A 27,954-nucleotide genomic window follows, 5' to 3' on the forward strand; every position below is an offset into this window, starting at 1 on the left:
TGACTTGTATCACTTGCTCTCCGTCGTGAATGCCTACCGTGTGTTACCCTGTAAGTTTCACAGGAGCGTTGGTGGGTTTTGGAAATTGAAAGTGTCACATGGCAGCTTGCGGGACTATTTCACCTCACTGCCGATTTCATGTTCCAACTAACAGAATTCGCTGTTTTCATTGGCTGAAGCAGTCACTTGTGTTCGATCTAAACATTAAACTTTGAAGGAGAAACATGCTCTGGTGAATAAAATGTCCAAAATAACATAAAAGGCAGTGGTCCATGTATAAATTAGTGTTTTAAATAATTTGTATCAACTTACCTGATGGTCTAGTGGTTAGGATTCGGCGCTCTCACCGCCGCGGCCCGGGTTCGATTCCCGGTCAGGGGATGTCAATTTATTGCTATACCCTGAACAACAATCCCGCGTTACTTCCGGGTCAGCACCAGTTCTGTCGCAATTAGTATAAGAGACATTTCCTCTTTTGTGTCTGAATTGGAAATGTCACATGTCAAGAATTTTAAAAAACCGATGGGCTGGAAAGCGCTGACGATAGAGATGGTGATGCGGGGTAAAATTTGGCTGACAATCGGGTGGATTTCATTGTTTCCACTGACACAAATATCGTGCAGATCAGGGTCCAAATCTCGGGCTCAGTGACAAGAAAACCTTTAACTGAATTAAACAGCAAACTTTCTGACCTCCAGTGAAGTGGTGGCAGTTTTCACTCAGAAACCAGTAACGGTGAGATTAACAGCGCGGGATGGAGAAGGACTCAGTTTGAATGGTGAGACTGCGGGTGGAATGGCGAGCTGGAGTTCAACCAGAAATGCGGCAAAGTTTAAAAACAATCGCGCTCAACGTGGGGCTGGAAACCACGGTCCATTAACGGTGATAAATTCATGTTGTTCAGCAGAGTTCAAAGAGTCAGGGAACCATGGTTCACGAAAGAGGTGGAATGTCTTGTGAAAAAGAAGAGGGAAGCTTATGTAGGGATGAGGAAACAAGGTTCAGATGGCTCGACTGAGGGTTACAAGTTAGCAAGGAATGAGCTGAAAAAGGGGCTTAGGAGAGCTAGAAGGGGACATGAGAAGTCCTTGGCGGGCCGGATCAAGGAAAACCCCAAGGCTTTTTACTCTCATGTGAGGAATAAAAGAATGACCAGAGACAGTAGTGGGAACTTGTGTATGGAGTCAGCAGAGATAGGCGAGGTGATGAATGAATACTTTTCTTCAGTGTTCACCAAGGAGAGGGGCCATGTTTTTGAGGAAGAGGTGTTACAGGCTAATAGATCATAGAAACCCTACAGTGCAGAAGGAGGCCATTCGGCCCATCGAGTCTGCACCGACCACAATCCCACCCAGGCCCTACCCCCACATATTTACCCACTAATCCCTCTAACCTACGCATCCCAGGACTCTAAGGGGCAATTTTTAACCTGGCCAATCAACCTAACCCGCACATCTTTGGACTGTGGGAGGAAACCGGAGCACCCGGAGGAAACCCACGCAGACACGAGGAGAATGTGCAAACTCCACACAGACAGTGACCCGAGCCGGGTATCGAACCCGGGATCCTGGAGCTGTGCAGCAGCAATGCTAACCACTGTGCTACCGTGCCGCACTGATGCTCGGAGGGAGGACGTACTGGCAGTTTTGAATAAACTGAAGGTCGATAAGTCCCCTGGGCCTGATGAAATGTATCCTAGGATTCTTTGGGAGGCAAGGGATGAGATTTCAGAGCCTTTGGCTTTGATCTTTGGGTCCTCACTGTCCATGGGGATGGTGCCAGAGGACTCGAGAGTGGCGAATGTTGTTCCTCTGTTTAAGAAAGGGAATAGAAATGACCCTGGTAATTATAGACCGGTTAGTCTTACTTCGGTGGTTGGTAAATTGATGGAAAAGGTCCTTAGGGATGGGATTTACGACCATTTAGAAAGATGCAGATTAATCCGGGATAGTCAGCACGGATTCGTGAAGGGCAAGTCATGCCTCACAAATTTGATTGAATTTTTTGAGGAGGTAACTAAGTGTGTTGATGAAGGTAGGGCAATTGACATCATATACATGGATTTTAGTAAGGTGTTTGATAAGGTCCCCCATGGTTGGCTTATGGTGAAAGTAAGGAGGTGTGGGATAGAGGGAAAGTTGGCCGATTGGATAGGTAACTGGCTATCTGAATGAAGACAGAGAGTGGTGGTGGATGGAAAGTTTTCGGACTGGAGGCAGGTTGCTAGCGGTGTGCCACAGGGATCAGTGCTTGGTCCTCTGCTCTTTGTGATTTTTATTAATGACTTAGAGGAGGGGGCTGAAGAGTGGATCAGTAAATTTGCTGATGACACCAAGATTGGTGGAGTAGTGGATGAGGCGGAGGGCTGTTGTAAGCTAGAAGAGACATAGATAGGATGCAAAGCTGGGCTGAAAAATGGCAAATGGAGTTTAACCCTGATGAATGTGAGGTGATTCATTTTGGTAGGACTAATTTAAATGTGGATTACAGGGTCAAAGGTAGGGTTCTGAAGACTGTGGAGGAACGGAGAGATCTTGGGGTCCATATCCACAGATCTCTAAAGGTTGCCACTCAAGTGGATAGAGCTGTGAAGAAGGCCTATCGCGTGTTAGCTTTTACTAACAGGGGGTTGGAGTTTAAGAGCCGTGGGTTATGCTGCAACTGAACAGGACCTTGGTGAGACCACATTTGGAATATTGTGTGCAGTTCTGGTCACCTCACTATAAGAAGGATGTGGAAGCGCTGGAAAGAGTGCAGAGGACATTTACCTGGATGCTGCCTGGTTTGGAGGGTAGGTCTTCTGAGGAAAGGTTGCGGGAGCTAGGGCTGTTCTCTCTGGAGCGGAGGAGGCTGAGGGGAGACTTAATAGAGGTTTATAAAATGATGAAGGGGATAGATAGAGTGAACGTTCAAAGATTATTTCCTCGGGTGGAGGGAGCTATTACAAGGGGGCATAACTATAGGGTTTATGATGGGAGATATAGGAAGGATATCAGAGGTAGGTTCGTTACGCAGAGAGTGGTTGGGGTGTGGAATGGACTGCCTGCAGTGATAGTGCAGTCAGACACTTTAGGAACATTTAAGCGGTTATTGGATAGGCACATGGAGCACATCAGGATGATAGGGAGTGGGATAGCTTGATCTTGGTTTCAGATAAAGCTCGGCACAACATCGTGGGCCGAAGGGCCTGTTCTGTGCTGTATTGTTCTATGTTCTATGACATGTGTGCGGAACCTGGCTATCAGTAAAGAGATTAAAAGGGAAGGTCTGTGATAGAGAGCATAACAGGATGGATTAACTGACAGAAGGAATGATGGACAAGGGCAACATTGGGTAGTTCTCATTATTTATAAAGTTTGCTGCTTTCCGGGGTGAACTCCAGCTCTCCATTCCTCTGGCAGCGTCACCAATCAAACTGAGTCTTTCTCTATCCCACTTTGTTAATCTCACAGTTGCTGCTTTCTGAATGAAGGCTGCTTGGAATCAGTCTCAGTCAAATAGATTACTGCTAAATTCAGTGAGAAGTTTCTTGTCATTCAGCACGATATTTTTATCCAGAAATGAGTGATATTTCTGTCAGTGCAAACGGTTAAATCGACCCATTACCACCCAGATCTTACCTTATATCAACATCTCCAATGTCAGTGCTTCGCAGGCTATCACTGTATCACTGTCTTTCACAATCAGTATTGGTTCTCGAACTGACCTCATACCCATATGACATTTCCAACTCGGAAGCAAAAATACAAATCTCACTCCATTGTTTCTGGCAGAGCTGCTTTCGAGCAGGAAGTATTGGAGGTTTCTTTATCAAAACATTTAAATCTTAATCTATCGAAGCCAGTCTGCGACCCTGAAAGGGCTGAACCCGAACCACTGGATCACCAGGATCTCAGCTTCCTGATTTTCCCGGATACTTATGACAGGAATGTGCACAGTGTCAATTATCGACATTCATGTACTCCTTCCTGTCTGTTAAGACATTAAATTGTTCATATTTTCACACTGGCTCCAGTGTGACGAAAGCAGAGCTGTGATATGCTGATGTTGTTCAGCATTTTTAACACAACAGGTTTGTAAAGGTTCGATGCTAACATTGCTCTTTCAACGTGGTGAGCTACAGTGAAATATAATGCAGTTGAAGGTAGCTTACTCATTTTTGCAGGAGGAATCAGCAAGGGCAATGAAAATATGAATTGCTGTGGGTAATTGACGGAATTGTGCAATGGGACTGATATTTCGCCCTGCTGTTCAAATTGGCACAGGTACTGAGCGACCATCTTCAGGCTGCTGCCGTGTGCTGGGTTCCGTGGTGTAATGGTGAGCACTCTGGACTCTGAATCCAGCGATCCGAGTTCAAATCTCGGCGGAACCTTGCTTTAATTTGCAGATGATGGATATGCTGAAGGGTGTTTAATTTTCTCACCAAGTCCGAATCGAGAGAACAATCTGTCAGCCAGTTCAGCTGCTGTTAGAATGCACATTGCTGAACCTTTGGCGCGAGATGCCTGCAACATCAGTGATTTTCATCTTTTCGCCACTCTTTAACTCCTCTGTTGAAAGATAGAAGCTGTTGGTGTTGCACAATAACAATTCGATTGGAGTCTGGCAATTATTGAGCAAAATGTGTGTGTGTGCGTGTGAGTGCGTGTGAGAGAGAAAGAGAGTCGGTGCGTGTGTGTGTTTTGGAGAAAAGACTGCTGTCGGTCGATTCCATGGTGTAATGGTTCGCACTCTGGCCTCTCGCCTCCGAATTTTGGTTTAAATTGGGACGGATGAGTGAATGAGTGACACATGTAGGTGGACCCCCTGCCCACTGTGGTGACTCTGCTTCTCAGCCCTTTGTGTTCTTGAGCAATCGTTCTCTGGAGCTGATGCAATGACGCCAGGAGAGTCATTCGCTGCATCGTCTGCAATGTGATTGCGGTGGAATTTGCAGGAATTTCCTCAGTGTTTGGTTTTCCACTTTCTGAGAATTAAAAATGAAATGCGCTTCAGCAAACTCATCATCGTCTTTAGCAAATAAAAACAATCTTTCACTGAGTTCTGAACTCCGCTTACTGCATTTGGGGTCCAGAATGCTCACCATCAAACCACAGAAACAGGAACAGAGCCACCTGATGCAAATGGTTACACAAAGCATGTGACCTTTTTCATTCAATATGGCAGAAACAGCAAGTAGGTCAAATTCTTTGAGTGACCATTTGCAGGCGGCTGCTATGTTGTAGGTCCTCTGGTCTAATGGTGACCACTCTGAATCCAGTGAACAGAGTTTAAATTTAGGCGGACCCTTGCTCTTCTTTGCCATTGTTGAGGATTGATTTGTCGATGGATCTTTTATTTCAGTTCCTCATAAAGCAGGAATCGGGAGGACAATTTGTCAGCCAGTTCAACTTCCATTACACTGCACAATGCTGAGCCTCCGGCGATAGATGCCGACATCAGCAATTTTTTTTTCATCTTTCGCTACTCTTTAAATCATCTGCTGAAAGAAAGAAGCAGTTGGTGTCACACAACAGCAACCATTCGACTGGAGACTGTCAATTATTGAGCAAGTGTGTGTGTGTGTGTGTGTGTTTTGGGAGCAAGGTCTGGTGTCATAGGTCAGAGTGCTGTCGTTTCCTTGGTGTAACGCTGAGCAATCTGGACTCTCGCCGTCCGACTTCTTGTTTCAATTGGGACAGATGAGTGAGTGAATGGCACCCGGAGGTGGACCCCCTGCAAAAGATATTTTGAATTAGTAACATCTTTTGGAATGATTGATCCTCATTTTGTTTCATTTTATGTCAAATAGGGTGACACATTCTTGTATCTTATTTTTTAATACCTCAGCCCTTTAACGATTTAAACAGGGAACATTCAGTCCAAGAAAACTAATCCACATTGAACTAGAAAAAGAAACACTGAAGTTACTGAAAATCCCATTTCAAAACAGAAAATATTGGAAACACTCAGCAGGTCAAACGTCGTCTTTGGAGAGGGAAACAAAGTGAATGTTTCGGGTCGCTGACGTTATATCCAAAATGGAAGAAGTTAGAGATTTAATGGTTTACAAGCAACTACAGAGTGAAGGAAAAAATGAGGGCAAGAACTATTTTTACGACCTGGTGACAGGAGGTAAGGTTGGAGTGACTGAATGGCAATGGGGATGATTATTGTTTCCACTGACACAACCTCCCAGATCTTGGTTCCAATCTCGCGCAAAATGAGAAGAAAACTTCTAGCTGAATTAAGCACTAAACTCTTCGACTGCCAGGGAAGCAGAGATCGCTTTAACTCATGAAAGTAGTAACTGTGGAATTCATAGAGCGGCACGGTGGGACAGTGCTCAGCACTGTTGTCTTTCAGCGCCAGGAACCGGGGTTCGATTCTCGGCTTGGGTCACGATCTGTGTGTGGTCTGCACGTTCTCCCCGCGTCTGTGAGTGTTTCATCCCACAGTAGGAAAGGTGTGCTGGTTAGGTGCATTGACCCGAAGAGGCGACTAGGAGAATTTCACAGTAACTTCATTCATGCAAGCCTTCCTTGTGACTACTAAATAAACTTTAAATGAAAACGGGATGGGAAAAGGTTCAGTTTGAGCGGCGACACTGCTGGAACTTAACCCAGTAAAAACAGAGCCCAACGTGGGACTCAAATGCACGACCCTGAGCTAGACGGACACATATCAGAACTGGCACTCCATATACTCAAATGCATGGAGACAAATATGGCTTTTCCATCTAGTATCTCAGCTTATTCCAATTAGAAAGTTTACGATTAATCAACCGGCAGAATCTTTGAGGTTAGAATGCATTCCTCTCAATGATCAACAACTGCATTCACATCTCGCACTTCTTAGCTGGATCTCCTTCCAAACATTGCAAACTCCTCTTACATCTTTCGCCTTAATATTTTTGATCTAACTACTCAAACCAGGTGGGGAAACAGCGTCTCAGTATGCCCGGAGTCAAACTATCGCCCCATTTTCAGACTTTTCCATCTGACCACCTCTCAGCCCAAAATCATCCCACTGAGTCTCTCCTCCCCGCACAACCGCCTCATCACAGGATTAAATCCAGTGAACGTTGGTTAAACATAGACAGCGAGAGAATAGAGGGTGCAAAGAGCAAAAGAGGGAGCAATGATCGACGCAGAGACAGAGAGAGTGAAAAGTGAAAGAGTCAGAGACAGGTCTCCAGCGACGAAAAGAGACAGACAGGGAAAGAGAGTGAATCAATCACCCACAACTCAATATACACAAAACAACTGTCGGAACCCACAAGCATGGTGTCCTCTGAATGGGTGAATAAAGATTAAATGAATGTCTGCAAGCATTGTCACCTTTTGAAAATGTCTGGATCCTCAGTGAGTCTGTTGTGCGAACAGAATTTGATTTGATTCATTGTCACATGTATTAACATACAGTGAAAAGTATTGTTTCTTGCGCGCTATACAGACAAAACATACAATTCATGCAGCAGGAAACGAGAGAATGCAGAACGTAGTGTTACAGTCATAGCTAGGGTGGAGATAAAGATCAACTTAATGCAAGGTAAGTCCATTCACAAGTCTGACAGCAGCAGGGAAGAAGCTGTTCTTGAGTCGGTTGGTACGTGACCTCAGACTTTTTGTATCTTTTCCGGATGGAAGAAGGTGGAAGAGAGAATATCCGGGGTGCGTGGGTCCTTAATTACGCTGGCTGCTTTCTCGAGACAGCGGGAAGTGTAGACAGAGACAATGGGAAGCCTTTCAGTGTGTTCTCAGGTTCACAAATCATGTCCCATGTGAACCAATTCCGCCATGTCACGGGAAATAAACTAACAAAATCCACGACATGTCCATTACAAAGGAAGGGCTTGTCCGGAATTTAAACCAGGGACCTCTCGCAAGCCTGCGGATTTTAACACCCAAAGCGAGAATCATACCCATCGACCAACAGGCCAGCGTTAAAAAAAGCATGTCAACTAAATATATTTTCATTGCCATCTAACAGCGGATCAGAAATTTGCAATGAAATGTGATAATGTTGGAAAAACTCAGGAAGTCAGACAGCGTCTGTGCATAGGGAAACAAAAGATAGACTTTCACCTCCATGACCTTTCGTTAACATTGGGAATGTTTAGAAATGTAGGAATTTTAAAACAAGTGAAATCCAGCAGGGAGGAAACATAACAACATCTGATATGGTGGAAGCCAGGGGAAAATAAATGAGGGAAACAGAGAATGACAGAATGATTACACCACAGAATGAGACGATTACAAATTTACTTGTAGGACTCACATGCGTTGTGGGTGAAGGGGAACCAGAGGGCGTACTGTACATATATTTCAACAGAACCACAGTGATGAGGTTGGTGGGCTTGAAAATTGAACCTTACACATAGAAACATATGAACATAGGAATTGGGAGCAGATGTCGGCAAATTCAGCCCTTTGGTCCTGCTCTGCCATTCAATCAGATCATGGTTGACCTCTCCTTGATCTGAAATCCACCTCCCCACCTATTCTCCATATCCCTTTAATGTGTTTTTCTTCATCAGAAATATTTTTATCCCTTCTTGAAATCATTCAACAATTCAGATTCCAACGCGCTATGGAGCAGCGAGTTCCACCAATTCACCGCCCTTTACGAGAAGTAGTTTCTCCTCACCTCAGTTTTAAATCCACGGGCTCCCAAACTATACAAGTGAGCTCTTGTTCTTGATTGCCCCAGAAGAAGAAACTTTTGGTCTACCTTTTCTTTCTCAATCCATTTAGAATTTTATATACCTCTATCAGATCCTCTCCTCATCCTTCTAAACTTTAGCATTTTGTGGGAACATTTCACCTCACTATCAATTCCATGACCCAGCGAATTCAATCCGTGTTGTCTTTGGCTGAAGGAGGCAATTATGTTCCATCCAAACAGGACATTTTGAAGGAGAAACGTGTCACAAGTGAAGAAGATCTGAGAGGAAAATAATGAGCAAAAGGACATGTGTGAAATCAGTTTGAAAAACACAGTTCGCCGGTTTCCATGGTAGTCCAGTGGCTCATGTTCAACACTCTCCTTGTGATGTCTGGTTTCAATTCCCACTTTGGAAAAGAGGACTATTTGCTCTCAGTAAACCATTAATAATGATCTGATTTGCTCTCTGATCGAAAGCAGATCTACTAGAATCAGCCGAGTGAGGTTTGCAGGTTTATATCAGAGCTGGAAATTTCACATGTGCAACAGTTCAAGAACAAACACAGAAAGAGAAGGACAGCGATAGGGTGCATAGTACGAACGATTGAGAAGTTGTTGCAAGGTAAAATCTGTCTGGTAATTGGTCAGATTTTACCGTTTACATTGACACTGAATAATGAAACTTTTTCCCGCACTCTGCATTGAAAAGCACTTGGAAATATTTCTGTCCGGTTTCGAACCGTCGGAAGCGAAAGCGATAATTGCACTGGAGTGTTTGTTATATGTTGTCATTGGCTGAACACATCACTGGCGTTGAAACAGAGGGCGCCATTTTGCAGGAGAAAGCTATTTGTGGCGAAAGTGGCGTGAAAATTAAAGTAACAAAAGCAGCGTGGATAAATTAAATTCTAAAACACGCTGCAAGCTGCTGGTCTGGTGGTTAGAGTTTGACTCTTTCCCTGCTGTTTAGATTACTGGTCTGGAATTGAAGATTTATTGCTCCCATCCAAACTCTGAAAACAAATGTGGGTTATTGCCTGGATGAAGATATAAAACATAATCTCGCCTCGTGTCCTTAAGTGCAGACCCTGAGCAAATTCAACAGGAGGTTCCCTTGTAATTTCTGGCTGGAAATTGGGAAGAGACGAGCTTAAGGACAGTTTAAATGATGCCGGCCCTTCACTGCAGCTCATTGTGTTTCTGACGTGAGATGATTTCTGTTTGTTGCGCAGTTCAGGTTTACCTGAATCAGTGAAGGAGCAGCTCATGCTTCCTGTTGGCCTTTCCAAGTTTCATTGCTTTTAATGAATTTCAGTAACAATATCATTAAATAACATGATCGCGATGTATTGCGATGTGGTAGCGTGGCCGAGCGGTCTAAGGCGCTGGATTAAGGCTCCAGTCTCTGCGGAGGCGTGGGTTCGAATCCCACCGCTGCCAAAATAGATTTGAGTTTTGGTCTAACGGCTCAGATGAAGTGCAGGAGTGCGTGCGGTGTCGTTTTCGTCATGAACAACGAGCAGGGACATTACCAACTTAAAACGTTGCTGGGGTAAAGCAGCGTGTGTTCAAGTGGCTCCTTTCGAGAGCACACACAGGCTGAATTTCTGATTGCGGAGTCAAACAACCTGATGAAGGAGCAGTGCTCCTGAAAGCTCGCAATTCCAAATAAGCTTGTTGGACTTTAACCTGGTGTTGTGAGAATTCTTACTGTACCCACTCCAGTCCAACGCCGGCATCTTTGCATCATGATATAAATAACAGGATTACAGACAGTGAGACTTTATTCCCTACCCAGGAATTAAAGTGATGGACTTGAACTTTCGAAGTGAAGTTCAAATCCTATCATGTACACGTCCCATCATTCCTCGTTCTCACCAGATATTTTCAGAATTAACCTGGCTCTTGTGATAACCACCGAACTACAGAAACACGGTGATGACCTCAGGGCAAGCAGATCCGGTTTACTGGAGAAACAACTAGACTGGCTCCAGAAGCCCATCTTTTGCCCACAGCAATTGCTATGACATTGTCTCTGCTGGTTTCTCCTGTCAAAATGAGTAATGATACATCCTACTGCATTAACGTTTCGTAATAACATGTTCGAGAAAAAGTATTCATGACGTGTAAAACAAATCAACCGAACACCTGACATTTGCGGCATTTGATCACTTTCCCCCACAAATGCTGCTGCCTCGAATTCAATGCCTCAGAACACTCACCGACCCTTTTAACAGAGGTGATTCCTATCAGATCTGGTGCTGCAGGGAACGGAATTAATGGAGTAGGATTGGCTCACATGTCCCATGGAGTCTCCTCCACAATTTAAGGAGATCATGACGAATCCCAGGAATCAACATCAATTTCCAAACGTATCCTGATGGCCCTTCATTCCCTTAGATTCCAAAAATATCTCCCCTGAAACTTCAATATTCTAATTAACTGAGGATCTACAGACCTCTGGCGAAGGGTCATCCAGACTCGAAACGTTGGCTCTGTTCTCTCTCCATAGATGCTGCCAGACCTGCTGTGATGTTCCAGCATTGCCTGTTTTTGTTTCAGATTCCAGCAACCGCAGTATTTTGCTTTTCGCGCCACCATTTACATTCCCTTTGATTTTTTTCCCATCACAACTTTGTCAACTCTTACCCACGGCTCCCACCCTCACACAGCATCTCCCACACTTAAAGTATCAACCTTGTCCTCTTTTCCTGTCTTCAGCTTTGATGACTGACCATACAGATTTGAAATGTTGGCTCTATTCTCTCTCCGGAGAGGCCGTCATGCCTGTTGAGATTTTCGAGCATTTTAAGTTTGTCTTTTAAGTTCCAGAATCTGCAGTAATTTGCTGTTGGCTGAAGGAGTCATTCGTGTTCGATCGAAACATTAGTTTTTTTTTCCCCGACAAACCTTTCGCGAGTATTTGAAAAACGCTGCAATGTATCGGTCAGATTAAAATGCTTGCTTGAATCTTCCCTGGTGGTCTAGTGGTTAGGATTTGGCGCTTTCACCGCCGCGGCCCGGGTTCGATTCCCGGTCAGGGAATAGAGGCTTTATTGCTGCCGCCCAACACATGATTACTTCCTGATCAATAACAGGAGTGATCATTGTGTCAGTTTGAACGACCTGAAGAAACAAAATAAACCCACTTGCACAATCCCGTCAATTGTCCCCGGCAACTTTTCATGACATTCCCCTTGCTGCTTCCTCCTGTCAAAATGAATAATAATACATTCGACCCCACTAAATTTCACTGTAGCTCACCACATTGACAGATCATTCGTAACCTCTGCGTCTTCTGTAGCTTCTTGTGGTAAATCTGCTGAACAACATCAGAGATTTGTATCTCATTGATCATCATTACTGTCTCCATTCCCTCATTCCAGGTCACTGTCGCTACAGACATAGTCACACAGTCATTCTACCTTCTGCAGCAAATGATATTCTCTTCCTTTGCTTTCAGATACTTTCCCCTCCAGAAACTGATTACACGCTCAGTAAAATGTTCTGTTTAGTTGGCAGTTTATCATCAATTCTGGGTCTTGGTGGTGAATGGATTGAGTCTGAACGACTTGACCACCCGGCCTCCACCATCGCCAGCTAAATCTTGCCTTATCCATCACTGCTTGTTTCATTTAATCATCCTCCCTTGCTTTATATCACAGAACATCCGTTTTGTTCTTTTCACAAGCTGATTCATGGCGTTACCATCAGAAAATGTTGAAAATACTCGGCAGTTAATGATTCGTGGCAAATGCGTGATTAATTCTGAAAGCTGAGTTACTCTGAAATTGAAAACATTTGGAAATGTTTCTGTAAAGATGAAATACTGCTGAGGCTGGAACCTGAAACACACAAAAAGAATACTGGAAAATCTCAGCAGGTCTGGCAGCATCTGTGAAGTGAGAACAGAGCCAGTGTGTCGAATCAGGAAATCTGATGAAGGGTCATCCAGATTTGAAACGCTGGTTTCCCCACAGATGCCGTCAGTTCTGCTGAGATTTTCCAACATTTTCTGTTCCTGTTTAATACATTTCTGCCCAGGATTGAACCAGGAAACTTGCGTGTGTACGGCGAACGTGATAATTATCAGAAACGCTGCGGTGAAACGATGTAAGGAAACTGGCTCCACAAACACGTCAATTGCCCACAGCAATTTATATTTGCATTGTGTCTACTGGTACCTGCTGTTGACATGTTTAACGACACATTCTACTGCATGGAATTCACGTGTTAACATGCACGACCTACCTTGGATTAAGTTGATCTTTCTCTACACCCTAGCTGTGACTGTAACAGTACATTCTGCAATATTTCGTTTCCTTCCCGATGAACGATATGCTTTGTCTGTGTAGCGCGCAAGAAAAATACTTTTCACTGTATGCTAATGCATGTGACAATAAAAAATCAAATCAAAGGTACTCCATGAAGTTAATTAATTGAAAATTCAGCAGTGATTGGTTTCGACCATACGCCTTAATCAAGACTTCAATGCTGTCAGCAGACGTCATTGGTACCGGATCTGGTATTGATAGTGAACAGAATCAATGAAGTAGAACTGGGTCACATGTCCCATTGAGCCTCCTCCACGATTGATTCAAGGCAGATCCGCCACCTCAACCCCAATTTCCCAGCTTATCCCAATAGCCCTTCATTCCCTTAGATTTCAGAAACCACTCCAACTCAACCCTCCAGTGTCCTCATCGACTGAGGATCCACACACCTCTGGCCGGCTGCAGAATTCTAAACATTCACAAGCCTTTGAGAGAAGAAATATCTCCATACCTTCGTCATAAATGGCTGACACATGATCCAGAGAATGTAAGCCCAGGGTGCCTGACCGAGACTGTTGTCGCCACCTTAACCCACTTAAGCCCACACATTTCCCATGGATAATCCATCAAACCGACATCAGCTGCACACGGACAGCATTTTTTCCAATAATTGATGAAGAACAAATTAATATTTTGGTTGATCCATATTCAGTTCACATCCAACAACGAACTACAATCGGGCAACTTTCCAGCAGTAAATTTCGATCGTGTTCAACCCCGTTTCGAATCGGGGAGCCTATCCTGGATGATATGAAGATGATAACCCCTACACTATAGAAACTCTGCTCATGACCAATGTGACCGGCCGAGAATATCAAACCGTGCAGTCTGATTGCAATTTAGAACCTTGTTTTCTCCTATTCCAATTCGGCTGGAAACCTTAGCAATGTGGCATATTCATTGATCTAACGTAAGATTCAGAAAATAATATTTGTCCCAATTGTTTTCCTTTCTCTCTGACTGCAGTTGTACAATATTATTCAGGACATGGCGAAGTGTAAATGTCCTATGGCTGTGAGACAATGTAATGCCTTAATATTTAACAAAACAAATTTGAAATGAGTCAGTTGTTTTGAAAATATTTTGCCGCTTTGCAAACGCAACAATCGCTATAATTCAGAAACAGCTAACGCATGGAGGTATTTAGATTTTTATGTGTCCACAGATGCTGCCAAATCAGCAGAGAATGTCTACCATCAGCTGTTTATATTATAAATACAGGTTTTATCACAATATAAAATACACAGAAAGTCGGTAATGATCAGTGGAATGACGATAGTCTTAAACTTTAACGGTGCTTTTAAACCTACACAATGCTGAGGTGGAAAGCAGATAGTTTGAAGCGATGAACATCTGCTGTGTGTTACCTCATCCGTTTCACAGGATCAGCATGATGAGATGGGTCGGTTTTGGAAATTGCAAGATACACATGAACAGCCTGTGAGACCTCACTGTTGATTCCTTGTTCCAGACAGCAACAATTAGTGTTTCATTGGCTGAAGGAGTCACACGTGTTCTTTCTGGATGTGATTTTTGTCCAACAAATATTTCTTGTGCATTTAAAAAAATTCTGAAGTGGAAAAGTCAGGCTAAACGTTGCCTCGTTATCTTCCCTGATGGTCTAATGATTAGGATTCGGCGCTCCCACTGCCACGACCCGCATTCGATTCCCGGTCAATGAAAATTTATTGAATGCGCGTGAATGAAGAGGAGCTGGAATTATTTCCTGATTGAAAACAGGAATAATAGTTGACCCAGTTTGAACTGCGGTGAGAAACAAAATCGCTAATTTTCACAATCTTGTCAATTATCCCCAGCAACTTATTGCCTCTGCTGGTTCCTCCTGTCAAAATGAATACCATTCATTTTGCTGCATGAAATCTGAGCTACTTACAAACTTCTCGTCAGAAATGGAATAAAACTGCATTTCTTGTACAAACGCAACCAAATCGGCATCAACATTCATAAGTTTCTCACTTTTGAAACCTCATTGGAGGATCGATACATAAACAATTCATCCAGACACTCGTGTGGCAGAGGATTCCACAGGTTCACCACCCTCAGAGTAAAGATATTTCTCCGTGTCGCAGATCGAACTGGCTCCCCTGTATCCTGCAATTATGAACACTTGTTCCAGAGCCGTCCCCCTCGCAGCCATCGCAAACCACACCCAACTGTCGAGTCTATAAAGCCTTGTCAAAATTGTGTAAGTTTCAGTGACATCCCCTCTCATTCTTTAATTTATTTGTTCGTCACAAATCCAGCTTATATTAGCACTGCAGTGAAGCTACCCGAGTCGTCACAGTTCATGTCAATGCACCTAATTAGCACGTCTTTCAGAACGTGGGAGGAAACCGCAGCACTCGGAAGAAACCCACACAGACATGGGGAAAACCCGCACAACCAGTGATTCAAGCCGGGAATCGAACAGGGTCCAGCGAGCTGTGTGACAGTGGCGCTAATCACTAACCATTCTTCTATTCTCCAGAACCACGAGCAAGAAATTTGGAATGAGAGTAGCTCTTTCACTGAACACACTTGAGGCTGGGATGGACAGATTTCTGATTGAACCGGGAATGAAGTGGAGTGGGTGGGAAAATTAAATTGAAACCCAGGATTAACCATGAGTTAAAGTTTCGCGTTCAGTTATTAAGTTTAATAGTATTTGAAATATATAAATTACTACAAATGTGTTTGGGATGAATATTCACTGAATTAGTAATGTCGATAACACCGGTTAACAGCAGAGCTGGAAGCACATGAGAAATACTTTCATTGACGCCCATGGACGAAATGAAAAAGAAAAACTAAAACTATGTAACAATAAAAGCTGGTGGGGGAAACTGAAACACAGCGGCAGTGCCGTCTCCGGACGGTCTCGAATCACCAATCTTTCGGTTAATAACCATGTTCGCTGACCGATCGCGCCAGAGAGGATGACACGGCTGTAGCAACGCACGACATTCTTAATCAGGCTGGAAGCTTTTTCTCTGCAAATTTGACGCCAGTTCGATTTGCACCAAACCTGATACAGGAAGACCACATGATGATATAGTTTACAAATCTAAACAAGTTCCTTCGACTACTTTACCTCCACAGTGTTGTTTTGATGCAGTGGTTAAATCCTTCTGCCAAAAATGGAAAAAGGGCCGTTTGATAGAACAGATATGGACAAACTATTTCCATTGACTTGAGTCAGTAAACAGAGGACTGGGATTGAAGATCATTAAATACTTGCATTTTTATAGAGCCTCTTCCGACCAGCGGACGTCATAAAGAACTTTCCAACCACTGAAGGACTGTCAGAAATACAAAAAAATCCAGTTAAATACTGAAGAGGACATCCCGAATTGAACAAGGAACCTTTTGATATGCAGTCAAATGTTCAACAACTGAGCGTCAAGCCTCTGCCTTTGTCGTCCTTAAGCGTCTGTCACGCTCACCGTCTATGTTTACGTTTGCTCCTCTGTGTGCGTCACTGTGGTTATGTACCCGGAGGGAACATGTGGACATATTTTTAGCATCAAATCTCTGTTCACTTACTGTATAAATCTTCACGCTAAATGGTACAAAAAATAACAAAAGCTTTGAAGTTGTAAGAGGAAATAACACTTCTTTCGTGAATGGAGACTTTATTGAGTCAGTTCCCGCATGTTTCATAGCGGAAGCTGATTAAAATTTCACTGATCAACATTTAAACGGGCAGTGGATTTGCTCGGTGTGATGGTGCGTTACAGTTCTATATCTACAATCAGAGCATCAATTTCTATCAGTTACTGAGAATGACAATAGGTTTGATAATATGTGCAGGACTGATATAATTTGTCTAATTTTATTTGAATTCGACATTGCTAAATCTATTGCTATCATTGTGTCCCTGCAATGCAGAATTAGGACATGCGGCCCACCAATTCTGAACCAAATCTCTGATATAGCATCTTACACAGTTCTAAATGATCAGCGCCACATCCTGAGACTGTGTCCCCGTCCTTTAGATTCTCTGACCAGCGGAAACAATCTCCTTTCTTTCGTCTGACTCCAGAGAATAAACACCCAATTTACTCAGCCTTTCATAAGAACATAAGAACATAAGAAATAGGAGCAGGAGTAGGCCATCTAGCCCCTCGAACCTGCCCCGCCATTCAATAAGATCATGGCTGATCTGACGTGGATCAGTACCACTTACCCGCCTGATCCCCATAACCCTTAATTCCCTTACCGATCAGGAATCCATCCATCCGCGCTTTAAACATATTCAGCGAGGTAGCCTCCACCACCTCAGTGGGCAGAGAATTCCAGAGATTCACCACCCTCTGGGAGAAGACGTTCCTCCTCAACTCTGTCTTAAACCGACCCCCCTTTATTTTGAGGCTGTGTCCTCTAGTTTTAACTTCCTTACTAAGTGGAAAGAATCTCTCCGCCTCCACCCTATCCAGCCCCCGCATTATCTTATAAGTCTCCATAAGATCCCCCCTCATCCTTCCAAACTCCAACGAGTACAAAGCCAATCTCCTCAGCCTCTCCTCATAATCCAAACCCCTCATCTCCGGTATCAACCTGGTGAACCTTCTCTGCACTCCCTCCAATGCCAATATATCCTTCCTCATATAAGGGGACCAATACTGCACACAGTATTCCAGCTGCGGCCTCACCAATGCCCTGTACAGGTGCATCAAGACATCCCTGCTTTTATATTCTATCCCCTTCGCAATATAGGCCAACATCCCATTTGCCTTCTTGATCACCTGTTGTACCTGCAGACTGGGCTTTTGCGTCTCATGCACAAGGACCCCCAGGTCCCTTTGCACGGTAGCATGTTTTAATTTGTTTCCATTGAGATAGTAATCCCATTTGTTATTATTTCCTCCAAAGTGTATAACCTCGCATTTCTCAACGTTATACTCCATTTGCCATATCCTCGCCCACTCACTCAGCCTGTCCAAATCTCTCTGCAGATCTTCTCCGTCCTCCACACGATTCACTTTTCCACTTATCTTTGTGTCGTCTGCAAACTTCGTTACCCTACACTCCGTCCCCTCCTCCAGATCATCTATATAAATGGTAAATAGTTGCGGCCCGAGTACCGATCCCAGCGGCACGCCACTAGTTACCTTCCTCCAACCGGAAAAACACCCATTTATTCCGACTCTTTGCTTCCTGTCGGATAGCCAGTCCCCAATCCACTTTAACACACTACTCCCAACTCCGTGTGCCCTAATCTTCTTCAGCAGCCTTTTATGGGGCACCTTATCAAACGCCTTTTGGAAATCCAAGAACACCGCATCCACCGGTTCTCCTCCATTAACCGCCCTAGTCACATCTTCATAAAAATCCAACATGTTCGTCAAGCACGACTTTCCCCTCATGAATCCATGCTGCGTCTGATTGATGGAACCATTTCTATCCAGATGCCCTGCTATCTCCTCTTTAATAATGGATTCCAGCATTTTCCCTACTACAGACGTTAAGCTGACCGGCCTATGGTTACCCCCCTTTTGTCTCCTTCCTTTTTTAAACAGCGGCGTAACATTAGCCGTTTTCCAATCAACCGGCACTACCCCAGAATGCAACGAGTTTTGATAAACAATCACTAACGCATCCACTATTACCTCTGACATTTCTTTCAATACCCTGGGATGCATTCCATCCGGACCCGGGGACTTGTCCACCTTCAGTCCCATTAGTCTACCCAGCACTGCCTCTCTGGTAACATTAATTGTATTAAGTATTTCTCCTGCTGCCAACCCTCTATCGTTAATATTTGGCAAACTATTTGTGTCCTCCACCGTGAAGACCGACACAAAAAACTTATTTAAAGACTCAGCCATATCCTCATTTCCCACTATTAACTCCCCCCTCTCGTCCTCCAAGGGTCCAGCATTCACTCTAGCCACTCTATTCCTTTTTATATCTTTATAAAAACTTTTACTATCATTTTTTATATTAATTGCTAGCCTAGCTTCATAGTCTATCCTTCTTTTCTTTATCGCTTTCTTAGTCTCTCTTTGTTGTTTCTTAAATTTTTCCCAATCACTTGTTTCTCCACTATTTTTGGCCACTCTGTACGCAGCTGTTTTTATTTTAATGCTCTCCTTTATTTCCTTCATTATCCACGGCTGGTTCTCCCTTTTCTTACAATCCTTGTTTTTTGCTGGAATATATTTTTGCTGAGAACTGAAAAGGATCTCCTTAAAAATCCTCCACTGTTCCTCAGCTATCCTACCTGCCAGCCTGCTCTCCCAGTCTACCTCAGCCAATTCATCCCTCATCCTATCATATTTCCCTCTGTTCAAACAGAGGACACTGGTTTGGGACCAAACTTTCTCCTCTTCCATCTGAATCAGAAATTCGACCATATTGTGGTCACTAGACCCAAGAGGGTCCTTCACAATAAGATCCTTAATTCTACCTACCTCGTTACACAATACCAGATCCAAAATAGCTCGTTCCCTCGTCGGTTCCGTAACATGCTGTTCAAGGAAACTATCCCGACAGCATTCTAAGAACTCTTCCTCCATTCCACCCTTACCGACTTGAGTCTGCCAGTCAATGTGCATGTTGAAGTCCCCCATGATTATTGCCGTTCCGTTTTTACACGCATCCCTTATCTGCTTGTTTATAGCCCTCCCTACCTCAACATTATTATTCGGGGGCCTATATACCACACCTACTAGTGTCTTTCTCCCTCTACTATTCCTCATCTCTACCCATAATGATTCCACGTTTTGTTCCTCAGAGCCTATGTCATCCCTCAGTACTACCCTGATATTATCTCTTATTAATAGCGCGACCCCACCACCTTTTCCTTCCTGTCTATTCTTCCTAAACGCCTGCTACCCCTGGATATTCATCTCCCAGTCCTGGTCACCATTCAGCCACGTTTCTGTAATGGCCACTAGATCGTACCCACTTGTGCTGATTTGCACCATCAACTCATTTACCTTGTTCCGAATGCTTCGTGCATTCAGGCAAAGTGTCCTTATTCCAGCTTTTATCTGGACCCGCTTTGATGAGTCGCGAACACCCTCTCCCTCTACTCCCTTATCTAAATTACCGCCTTCATTCACTTGCACCCTCTCCTCTACCATTAATTTTGTAATTCCCCTTACCCCTGCATCCTCCCCCCCATCAATTAGTTCCTTGATCCTAGTCAACTCTTCTAGCTCCCCTCCCCCCAACCTATCTAGTTTAAATTCTCCCCAGTAGCCTTAGCCAACCTACCGGCCAGGATATTGGTCCCCGTGTGATTCAAGTTCCACCCGTTTTTTGTATACAGATCACCCCTGCCCCTAAAGAGGTCCCAATGGTCCAGGAACCTGAATCCCTGCCCCCTGCACCAGTCCCTCAGCCACACATTCATCTTCCACCTCACTCCATTCCTGCCCTCACCTTCCCGTGGCACAGGCAGTAATCCTGAGATTACTACCTTTGCTTTCCTCTTTCTCAGCTGTCTCCCTAATTCCCTGTACTCCCTTTTCATGACCCCTTCCCCCTTCCTACCCACATCAGCGGTACCAATATGTACCGCTACCTCAGGCTCCTCTCCCTCCCACCTCAGGTTTTCCGGGACGCGACTAGCGACATCCTGGATCCCGGCCTCAGGGAGGCAGACCACCATGCGAGAATCCCGCCTACCTCCGCAGAAACGCCTGTCTGTCCCCTTCACCATCGAGTCCCCGATTAATACCGCCTTCCTCCTCTTTTCCTTAGCCCTCTGAGTTACAGGGCTGGACTCCACTGCGGAGACACGGCCACTGCTGCTTCCCCCAGGCGGGCTGTCCCCCCCAGCAGTATTCAAGCAGGAGTACTTGTTGTGCAGGGGCAAATCCACTGGGGTGCTCTCAACCACCCTAGCCTTACCCTTCCTGGCCGTCACCCACTTGGCCTCCTCCCGTGGCCCTGGTGTGACCACCTGATGATAGCTCTTGTCTATCACCTCCTCATTCTCCCTCATCAGCCTAAGATCCTCGAGCTGCAGTTCCAGCTCCCTAACACGGTCCCTCAGGAACCGCAGCTCGACACACCCCTCACAGATGTGGATGTCCGGGAGGCCAGATGCCTCCAGGACCTCCCACATCCTACACTGGGAACAACACACTGGTTTCACACTCATACTGGACACTTTATGTCAAGTTAGACAGTGAAAAGTTAATAAGAATGTAAGGAAACAAAAACTCACCCCTGCTCGTCCAAGCCCTGTGAGCCAAAGCCCTGACAGCTCACTCAACTTCCCACTCACTCTGCTGCCCGCTACGATGCTGCCCGCTGTATACTTTGGTGCACTTTTAAACCCTCCAAAAACTTCCCCAGGCCACTCCTGGCCCTACTTCCGGTTTTGAAAAAAACCTCCGATTTTAAACCCAAAATTAACTGAAAAAATAAATAATTAATTAAAGTCAGAAAACCCACTCTCTTACCCTCAGCCTGCTCCTGGGAACAATGAAGCTGAACCTCCAAGGTAAGCCCTTTTTAAACCCTCCAAAAACTTCCCCAGGCCCCTCCTGGCCCGACTTCCGGTTTTGAAAAAAACCTCCGATTTTAAACCCAAAATTAACTGAAAAATTAAATAATTAATTAAAGTCAGAAAACCCACTCTCTTACCCTCAGCCTGCTCCTGGGAACATCATCATAGGACAACTCCCTCATCTCAGGATCCAATCTTTCGAACATTCCCTCTGCAACCTCCAATGAAAGTCTATCAGTTCTCCACCGTGGGGATCAAAACTGCACAGAATGTTGCAGCTGTGGTCTCAGAAGAACCAGGTTATAATTGTGGCAGACTTCTTGATTCTTCCATTTCATTCTCCTGATAATGAAGACCCAAATACCCATTCATCACTTTGAACATCAACACATAACTTTCTCAACATTTTCAAGTAGGTCCTGTTCTTTCTACTTCTCTCCCTCCGTAACTAAATCTTCTTGCTCATTAATCTAAAATGTCTGTCTCCCCCCGACAGCTTATTTCACCATCTAACTTGTTACCGGAATCTCAAACGTAACCTCAGGCTCCAGCGAGAATTTGACTCGCGACCATTGGTTTACAAAAAAACAGTGCTGTAATGAAGCCAACTACTTGCGAAGATCGACAGTAAGTTTACCACAAACTGTGGAGCAGGCTGAATTTTTGTTGGTTGATATTTGATGGGTGTGGAAATGTCTGAGATGTAGAACAGGGAGTTAAAATAATGTGACTTGAGAGCGGCAGATTTGGGCATGTATCAAATTCTTGAGTGAACAATGTTTGCGCCATGTGATTTATCTTCTGAGCTTGTTGTTGTTGTTACATCTCTGACTTTTCCAAGTCTGATACAAGATATCCAGCTGGAAGGTGAGTCTTGTTTTGCCCTTCACAGACACTGACTGAAAGCAGAAAATGCTGGTTACACGCAGCAACGCAGTTGATGCAAATGACGAATGCAAATCATACTGAAATCGGAGCTGTTCTGAAATTGAAGTATTGGAATTTTTCGCGTGTGAGGCGAATTTGATAACCACTAAACTGCACATGTACAATGACGGGTTTTGAACTGGAGGATCTACTTTGCTGGAGGACGAACGAAGCTGGTTCCACAAGCCTATCAATTGCACACAGCAATTCATGTTTGCATTGCCTCTGCTCGTTCCTCCTGTCAAAATGAATAATGCTACATTCTACTGCATGAATTTTTAGTGATTACATGTTCGATTAATGACGTTAGAAGTAATGACGTTTAAAGTAAATTGTAGAGTAACTGTTACATTGGATCTGCGGTTGGCTTAATAGCTTAGAAACTAGTAATCGTGTCCGAGTGATTAACGTGATCGAGTTAAAATCCATTGGGATTTCCCGCTTTTCATTATTCCTGCTTTTAATTGTATGTCTACAGAGTGAATTAAATCAAATCCATGCAAAAACTCGGGCGTGTTCCCATTTCCGTTAATTCACAGAAGCATTCACGGATGCTGCAGCCGGAACTGGAACACCATCAGAACCATGTTAGTGTCAGGTTTGTTTTCATTGTGTTTGTCTCTCCTTAGGCCCCTGTCTCTCGGGTGTGTGTATTTGCTTCGTTTTCTCTGTGTCTCAATGTGCTTCAGTTCCCGATGGGAACGAACAGCTTGTTACCGTCACAAAATGATTCATATTCGTTCAAAAGTTGAATCTCGAAATGTTACAGAGAAAAGATCAGAATGAAAGCTGTAAGAGGAGTTTGTAATGTTTGAAGGAACTGCAGCTAAGAACTGGAAGATTTGAAATATGTTATTGATGGTTGAGAGGAACGCATTGTAACCTTGGGGATAAAAGCAAATTGCTGCGGATGCTGGAATCTGAAACCAAAAGGCGAAATGCTGGAAAATCTCAGCAGGTCCGGCAACATCTGTAAGGAAAGAAATGAGCAGATGTTTCGAGTCCAGATGGCCCTTTTCAAAGCTGACATTTCTAATTGAGCTTTGGAAAAGTGTCATCTGGACTCGAAACATCAGCTCCTTTCTCTCCTTACAGATTCTGGCAGACCTGCTGGGATTTTCCAGCATTTTCTCTTTTGGTAACCTTGGGGATGCTGTGGTCCGTTAATTGTAAACTTTGTAATCAGAACAAACTGAGACACCAGATTCGAACAACATTTGGGTTCATGCATATTAAGAATCGGTCAAGGGTTATCACAGCAGTCGCCTGGCTATCTTAGTCGGTTGCATGGCAAATGTAATTGCAGAGTCTTGGGTTCAAGTTCCACGTTAGGCGCCATTGTTTTTAAACTTTGCTGATTTCCTGGTTAAATTCCAGCTCTCCATTCCTCCGACAGTGACACCATTCAAACTGAGACTTTCTCCATCCCGCGTTGTTCATCTCACAATTACGGATTTCTGAATAAAAACTGTTTGCAATCATTAGAAGTCAAATAGTTTAGTGTTTCATTCAGGGAGACGTTTTTTAGAAGTCATTTAGCCCGAGATTTTTATCCAGAAATAAGTGATATTTCTGTCAATGTAAACGGTTAACTCTGACCTATTACCACCCGGAAGTTAGCTTGTATCACCATCTCCATCGTCAGCGCTTTGCAGCCTATCACTGCCTTTGACTATCTGTGTTTGATCTCAGCCTGTCACCCATGTAACATTTCCAACTCTGAAGCAAAACTACAAATCTCAATGCACTGATTCTGGCAGAGGTATTTTGGAACAGGAAGTATTGCTGACTTGCTTATTTTTTAAAATCTGAATATATCGAAGGCAGTCTGCGACCCTGAAAGGGCCGAATCCTAACCACGAGACCACCAGGATCTCATCTGCCTGATTCTCCCAGACACTGATTACAGCAACGTGCACAGTGCCAATTATCCGCAGGCACAAACTCCTTCCTGTCTGTTAAGATGTGAAATTGTTTATATTTTCACACTGGCTTCCATTGTGACGAAAGCAGAGCTGTGATAAGCTGATGTTGTTCAGTACATTTACCGCAGTAAGGTTCATATCAGTTCGATGCTAACATTGCTCTTTGAATGTGGTGAGCTACAGTGAAATTTAATGCAGTTGAAGGTAGCTTACACATTTTGACAGAATGAACCAGCAAGGGCACTGTGAATATGGATTGCTTTGGTAATTGGTGGGATTGTGAGTGGGACTGATATTTCTCTCTGCTGTTCAAATTGGAACAGGCATTGAACGAACATTGTCAGACTGTCCCGTGCTTGGTTCCGTGGTGTAATGGTAAGCACTCTGGGCTCTGAATCCAGCGATCCGAGTTCAAATCTCGGCGGAACAATGCTTTAATTTGTCAACGCAGATGATTGATAGGTTAAAAAGCATTTCGCTTAATTTTCACACAAAATCAGAATCGAGAGAACAATCTGTCAGCCAGTTCAATTGCTAAGACAGTGAACATTGCTGAGCCGCTGGCGCCAGATGCCTGCAATGTCAGTGTTTTTCATCTTTTATCGACAGTTTAAATCATCTGTTGGAAGTAAGAAGCAGTTGGTGTCACAAAATAACAGTGCGACTGGAGTCTGGTAATTATTGAGCAAGTGTATGTGTCTGTGTGTATGTTTGAAGGAGAGAATGTGTGTGTGTGTAGGTGTGTGTGTGTGTTTTGGGAGAAAAGTATAGTGTCTTCGTTCAGAGTGCTGTCAATTCCATGGTGTAACGGATCGCACTCTGGCCTGTCGCCTCCGAAGTCTGGTTTAAATTGGGACAGATGAGTGAGTGAATGACACGACACATGAAGGTGGACCCCCTGCCCATTGTGGCTTCCGTGTCTCTCAGAGCTTTGTATTCTTGAGGAAAAGTCCTTTGGAGCTGATGCAATGACGCCAAGAATCATTCGCTGCATCGTCTGCAATGGGATTGCGGTGGAATTTGCTGAGATTTCCTCAGGAGTTAGACTTTCACTTTCTGAGAATTTGAAATAAAATGCCCTTCAGCAAAAAAAAAGCAATGCGCTGGCGGGATTGAACTCGGATTGTTGGATTCAAGGTTCAGAGTCCTCACCGGTAAACCACGGAGCACAAAACGCGCCCACAACCTGCAAATGATCACTCGAAGAATTTGACCTCTTTCATTCGATGTGGCAGCAACAGCAAGTGCAACAGAAATGCCTCACTATGCGAAGGCACAGTCCCCCAGATCGACATCAAGTCATTTCCTTCGCAAGCCGTATGGGGAGATATCAGAATAAATAGTCTTGTTTCACAGGTCATTTGCAGCGCTTTGTTGTATCCTGGGTTCCGTGGTGTAATGGTGAGCACTTTACACTTTGAATCCAACGATCTGCGTTCAAACCTCGGCGGGGCATTCTACTTCTTTGCCAATACTGATGATCGCTTTGCGGAAGGGCATTTCATTTAAATTTTTCACAAAGTATGAATCGAGAGGACAATTTGTCAGCCAGTTCAACTGCTATTACAATGCACATTGTTGATCCTCTGGTGCCAGGTGCTTGCAACATCTGTGTTTTCTCCCTTACTCTTCGCTACTCTTTAACGCTTTGTCGAAACAAAGGAGCAGTTGGTGCCAAAAGTAGTCTTGTAATTATTGAGCAAGAGTGTGCAAGTGAGAGATCTGGGTGAAAGGTTTCCTGCCTTAAACATGCGCCCTCTTGCTGCCCAGTTGGTTTCATGGTGTAAAGGTTAGCACTCTGGTTTTTGAATCCAGCAATCCGAGTTTGAATCTCGGGGGAACCAGTATGCTCAGCATCCCAACTCTTGTTTAACTTGGGACAAGTGATTCAATGAATGGTATCGGTAGGGGAACCCTGACTTATGTGGCTTTTCTGGCACGGTGGCACAGTGGTTAGCACTGCTGCCTCACAGTGCCAGGAAGCGGGGTTCAGTTCTGTCTTCGGGTGTCTATCTATGTGCAGTTTGCACTTTCTCCCCGTGTGGAAGGAAACCGAGCACCCGGCGGACAATCCAATGATGTGCGGCCTCGGGTGATTGGCCATGCTAAATTGTCCACAGCATCAGAGGGACTAACAGGGCAAATACGCGGGGTTACAGAGATAGAGCCTGGGTGGAATTGTTGTCGGTACAGGCTCGATGGACTGAATGGCTCCCGTCTGCACAGTAGGGATTCAATGATTCTGTGTCTGAGCGTGTTGCATTCTTGAGCAATCTTTCTCTGGGGTTGAGGCAATGACACCAGCAGAGTCATTCGCTGCATCGTCTGCAATGTGATTGCGGTGGAATTTTCTGAAATTTCTTCAGTGTTTAAAATACCACTTTCTGAGAATTTTAAATAAAATGCCCTTCAGCAAACCCATCATCGGCTTTGGCAAAGAAAAGCAAGGTTACACCGAGATCTAAATTCGGATCGCTGGATTCAGAGTCCAGGGTGCTCGCCATTACACCATAGATCCAGGAGGACAGCAGTCAGCTGCAAATGATCACTCAAAGCATGTGACCTCTTTCATTCAATATGGCAGCAAAACCAAGTGGGTGAAATGCTTTGAGTGAGAATTAGCAGCTGGCTGCTCTGTTCTATGTGCTCTGGTCGAATGGTGAGCACTCTGGATCCAGAGGCGGATTCTTGATTTCTTTGCAAAAGCTGATGATTGGTTTACTGAAGGATTTTCGTTTAAATTTTTCACCAAGTACGAAGCGAGAGGAAAAATTGTCAGCCAGTTTAACTTCTATTACATTGCACATTGCTGAGCCTCTGGCGACAGATGCCTGCAACATCAGTGTTTTTTAAAGTCTTTTCTCTTCTCTTTCACTCGTCTGTTCAAAGAAAGGAGCAGCTGATGTCACATAACAACAACTATTCAACTGGAGACAGACAATTATTGTGCAAGTGTGTGTGTCTGAGTTGGAAGAATGGTCTAGTGATTTAGGTCAGAGTGCTATCGTTTCTATGGTGTAACGGTTAGCACTCTGGACTGTCACCGTCCGACCTCTTATGTAAATTGGGACAGATGAGTGAGTCAATAACATCTGTAGGTGGACCCCCTGCTTTCTGTGGCACCTCTGCCTCTGAGCCCTTTGTATTCTTGAACAATCGTCCTCTGGGGCTGATGCAATGGCGCCAGGAGACACATTCACTGCATCGTCTGCAATGTATTTGCGGTGGAATTTGCTAAAAACATTTCAATGTTCCGAATTCCACTTTCTGAGCCTTTGAAATAAAATGTCCTTCAGCAAACCGGTCATCGGCTTCAGCAAAGAAAAGCAAGGTTTCACCAAGATTTGAACTTAGATCGTTGGCTTCAGTGTCCAGAAACAGTCATTTTTCACAGGGGCAAATGCCCAGTCATCAATCACTCAGGAACGTCCCTTCGGCCCATCGCGTCCCCACCAGTCAAACAATCGTCTCTCAATTCTAATCCCATGTTCCAGCACTTGGTCTAGTGCCATGTGTGCTTTGGCTTCACAGTGCATATCGGAATATGTCTTCAATGTTAAGAAGGTCTCTGCCCCGCCATCCTTTCAGCTAGCGATTTCCAGCCTCCCATCACCCTCTGGCGGAAAAGTTGTTTTCCTCGCATCCCCACTAAACC

The 27,954-nt window shown here is 44.3% G+C and overlaps 5 non-coding genes across 5 annotated transcripts; all 5 read left to right on the forward strand.

Annotated features, from left to right (window-relative positions):
• The first annotated feature begins 309 nt into the window (after nt 1–309).
• trnae-cuc (transfer RNA glutamic acid (anticodon CUC)) lies at nt 310–387 on the forward strand. The gene has a single exon. It is a non-coding gene; the product is annotated as a tRNA-Glu (tRNA).
• A 3,916-nt stretch (nt 388–4,303) lies between these two features.
• Nucleotides 4,304–4,375, forward strand: trnaq-cug (transfer RNA glutamine (anticodon CUG)). The gene has a single exon. It is a non-coding gene; the product is annotated as a tRNA-Gln (tRNA).
• A 5,632-nt stretch (nt 4,376–10,007) lies between these two features.
• Nucleotides 10,008–10,089, forward strand: trnal-aag (transfer RNA leucine (anticodon AAG)). Its single transcript has one exon. It is a non-coding gene; the product is annotated as a tRNA-Leu (tRNA).
• A 1,533-nt stretch (nt 10,090–11,622) lies between these two features.
• Nucleotides 11,623–11,694, forward strand: trnae-uuc (transfer RNA glutamic acid (anticodon UUC)). The gene has a single exon. It is a non-coding gene; the product is annotated as a tRNA-Glu (tRNA).
• Nucleotides 11,695–24,657: 12,963 nt separating this feature from the next.
• On the forward strand, nt 24,658–24,729 carry trnaq-cug (transfer RNA glutamine (anticodon CUG)). The gene has a single exon. It is a non-coding gene; the product is annotated as a tRNA-Gln (tRNA).
• The last annotated feature ends 3,225 nt before the right edge of the window (nt 24,730–27,954 follow it).

Source organism: Mustelus asterias, unplaced genomic scaffold (assembly GCF_964213995.1).
Source record: "Mustelus asterias unplaced genomic scaffold, sMusAst1.hap1.1 HAP1_SCAFFOLD_837, whole genome shotgun sequence".
Classification (NCBI taxonomy): domain Eukaryota; kingdom Metazoa; phylum Chordata; class Chondrichthyes; order Carcharhiniformes; family Triakidae; genus Mustelus; species Mustelus asterias.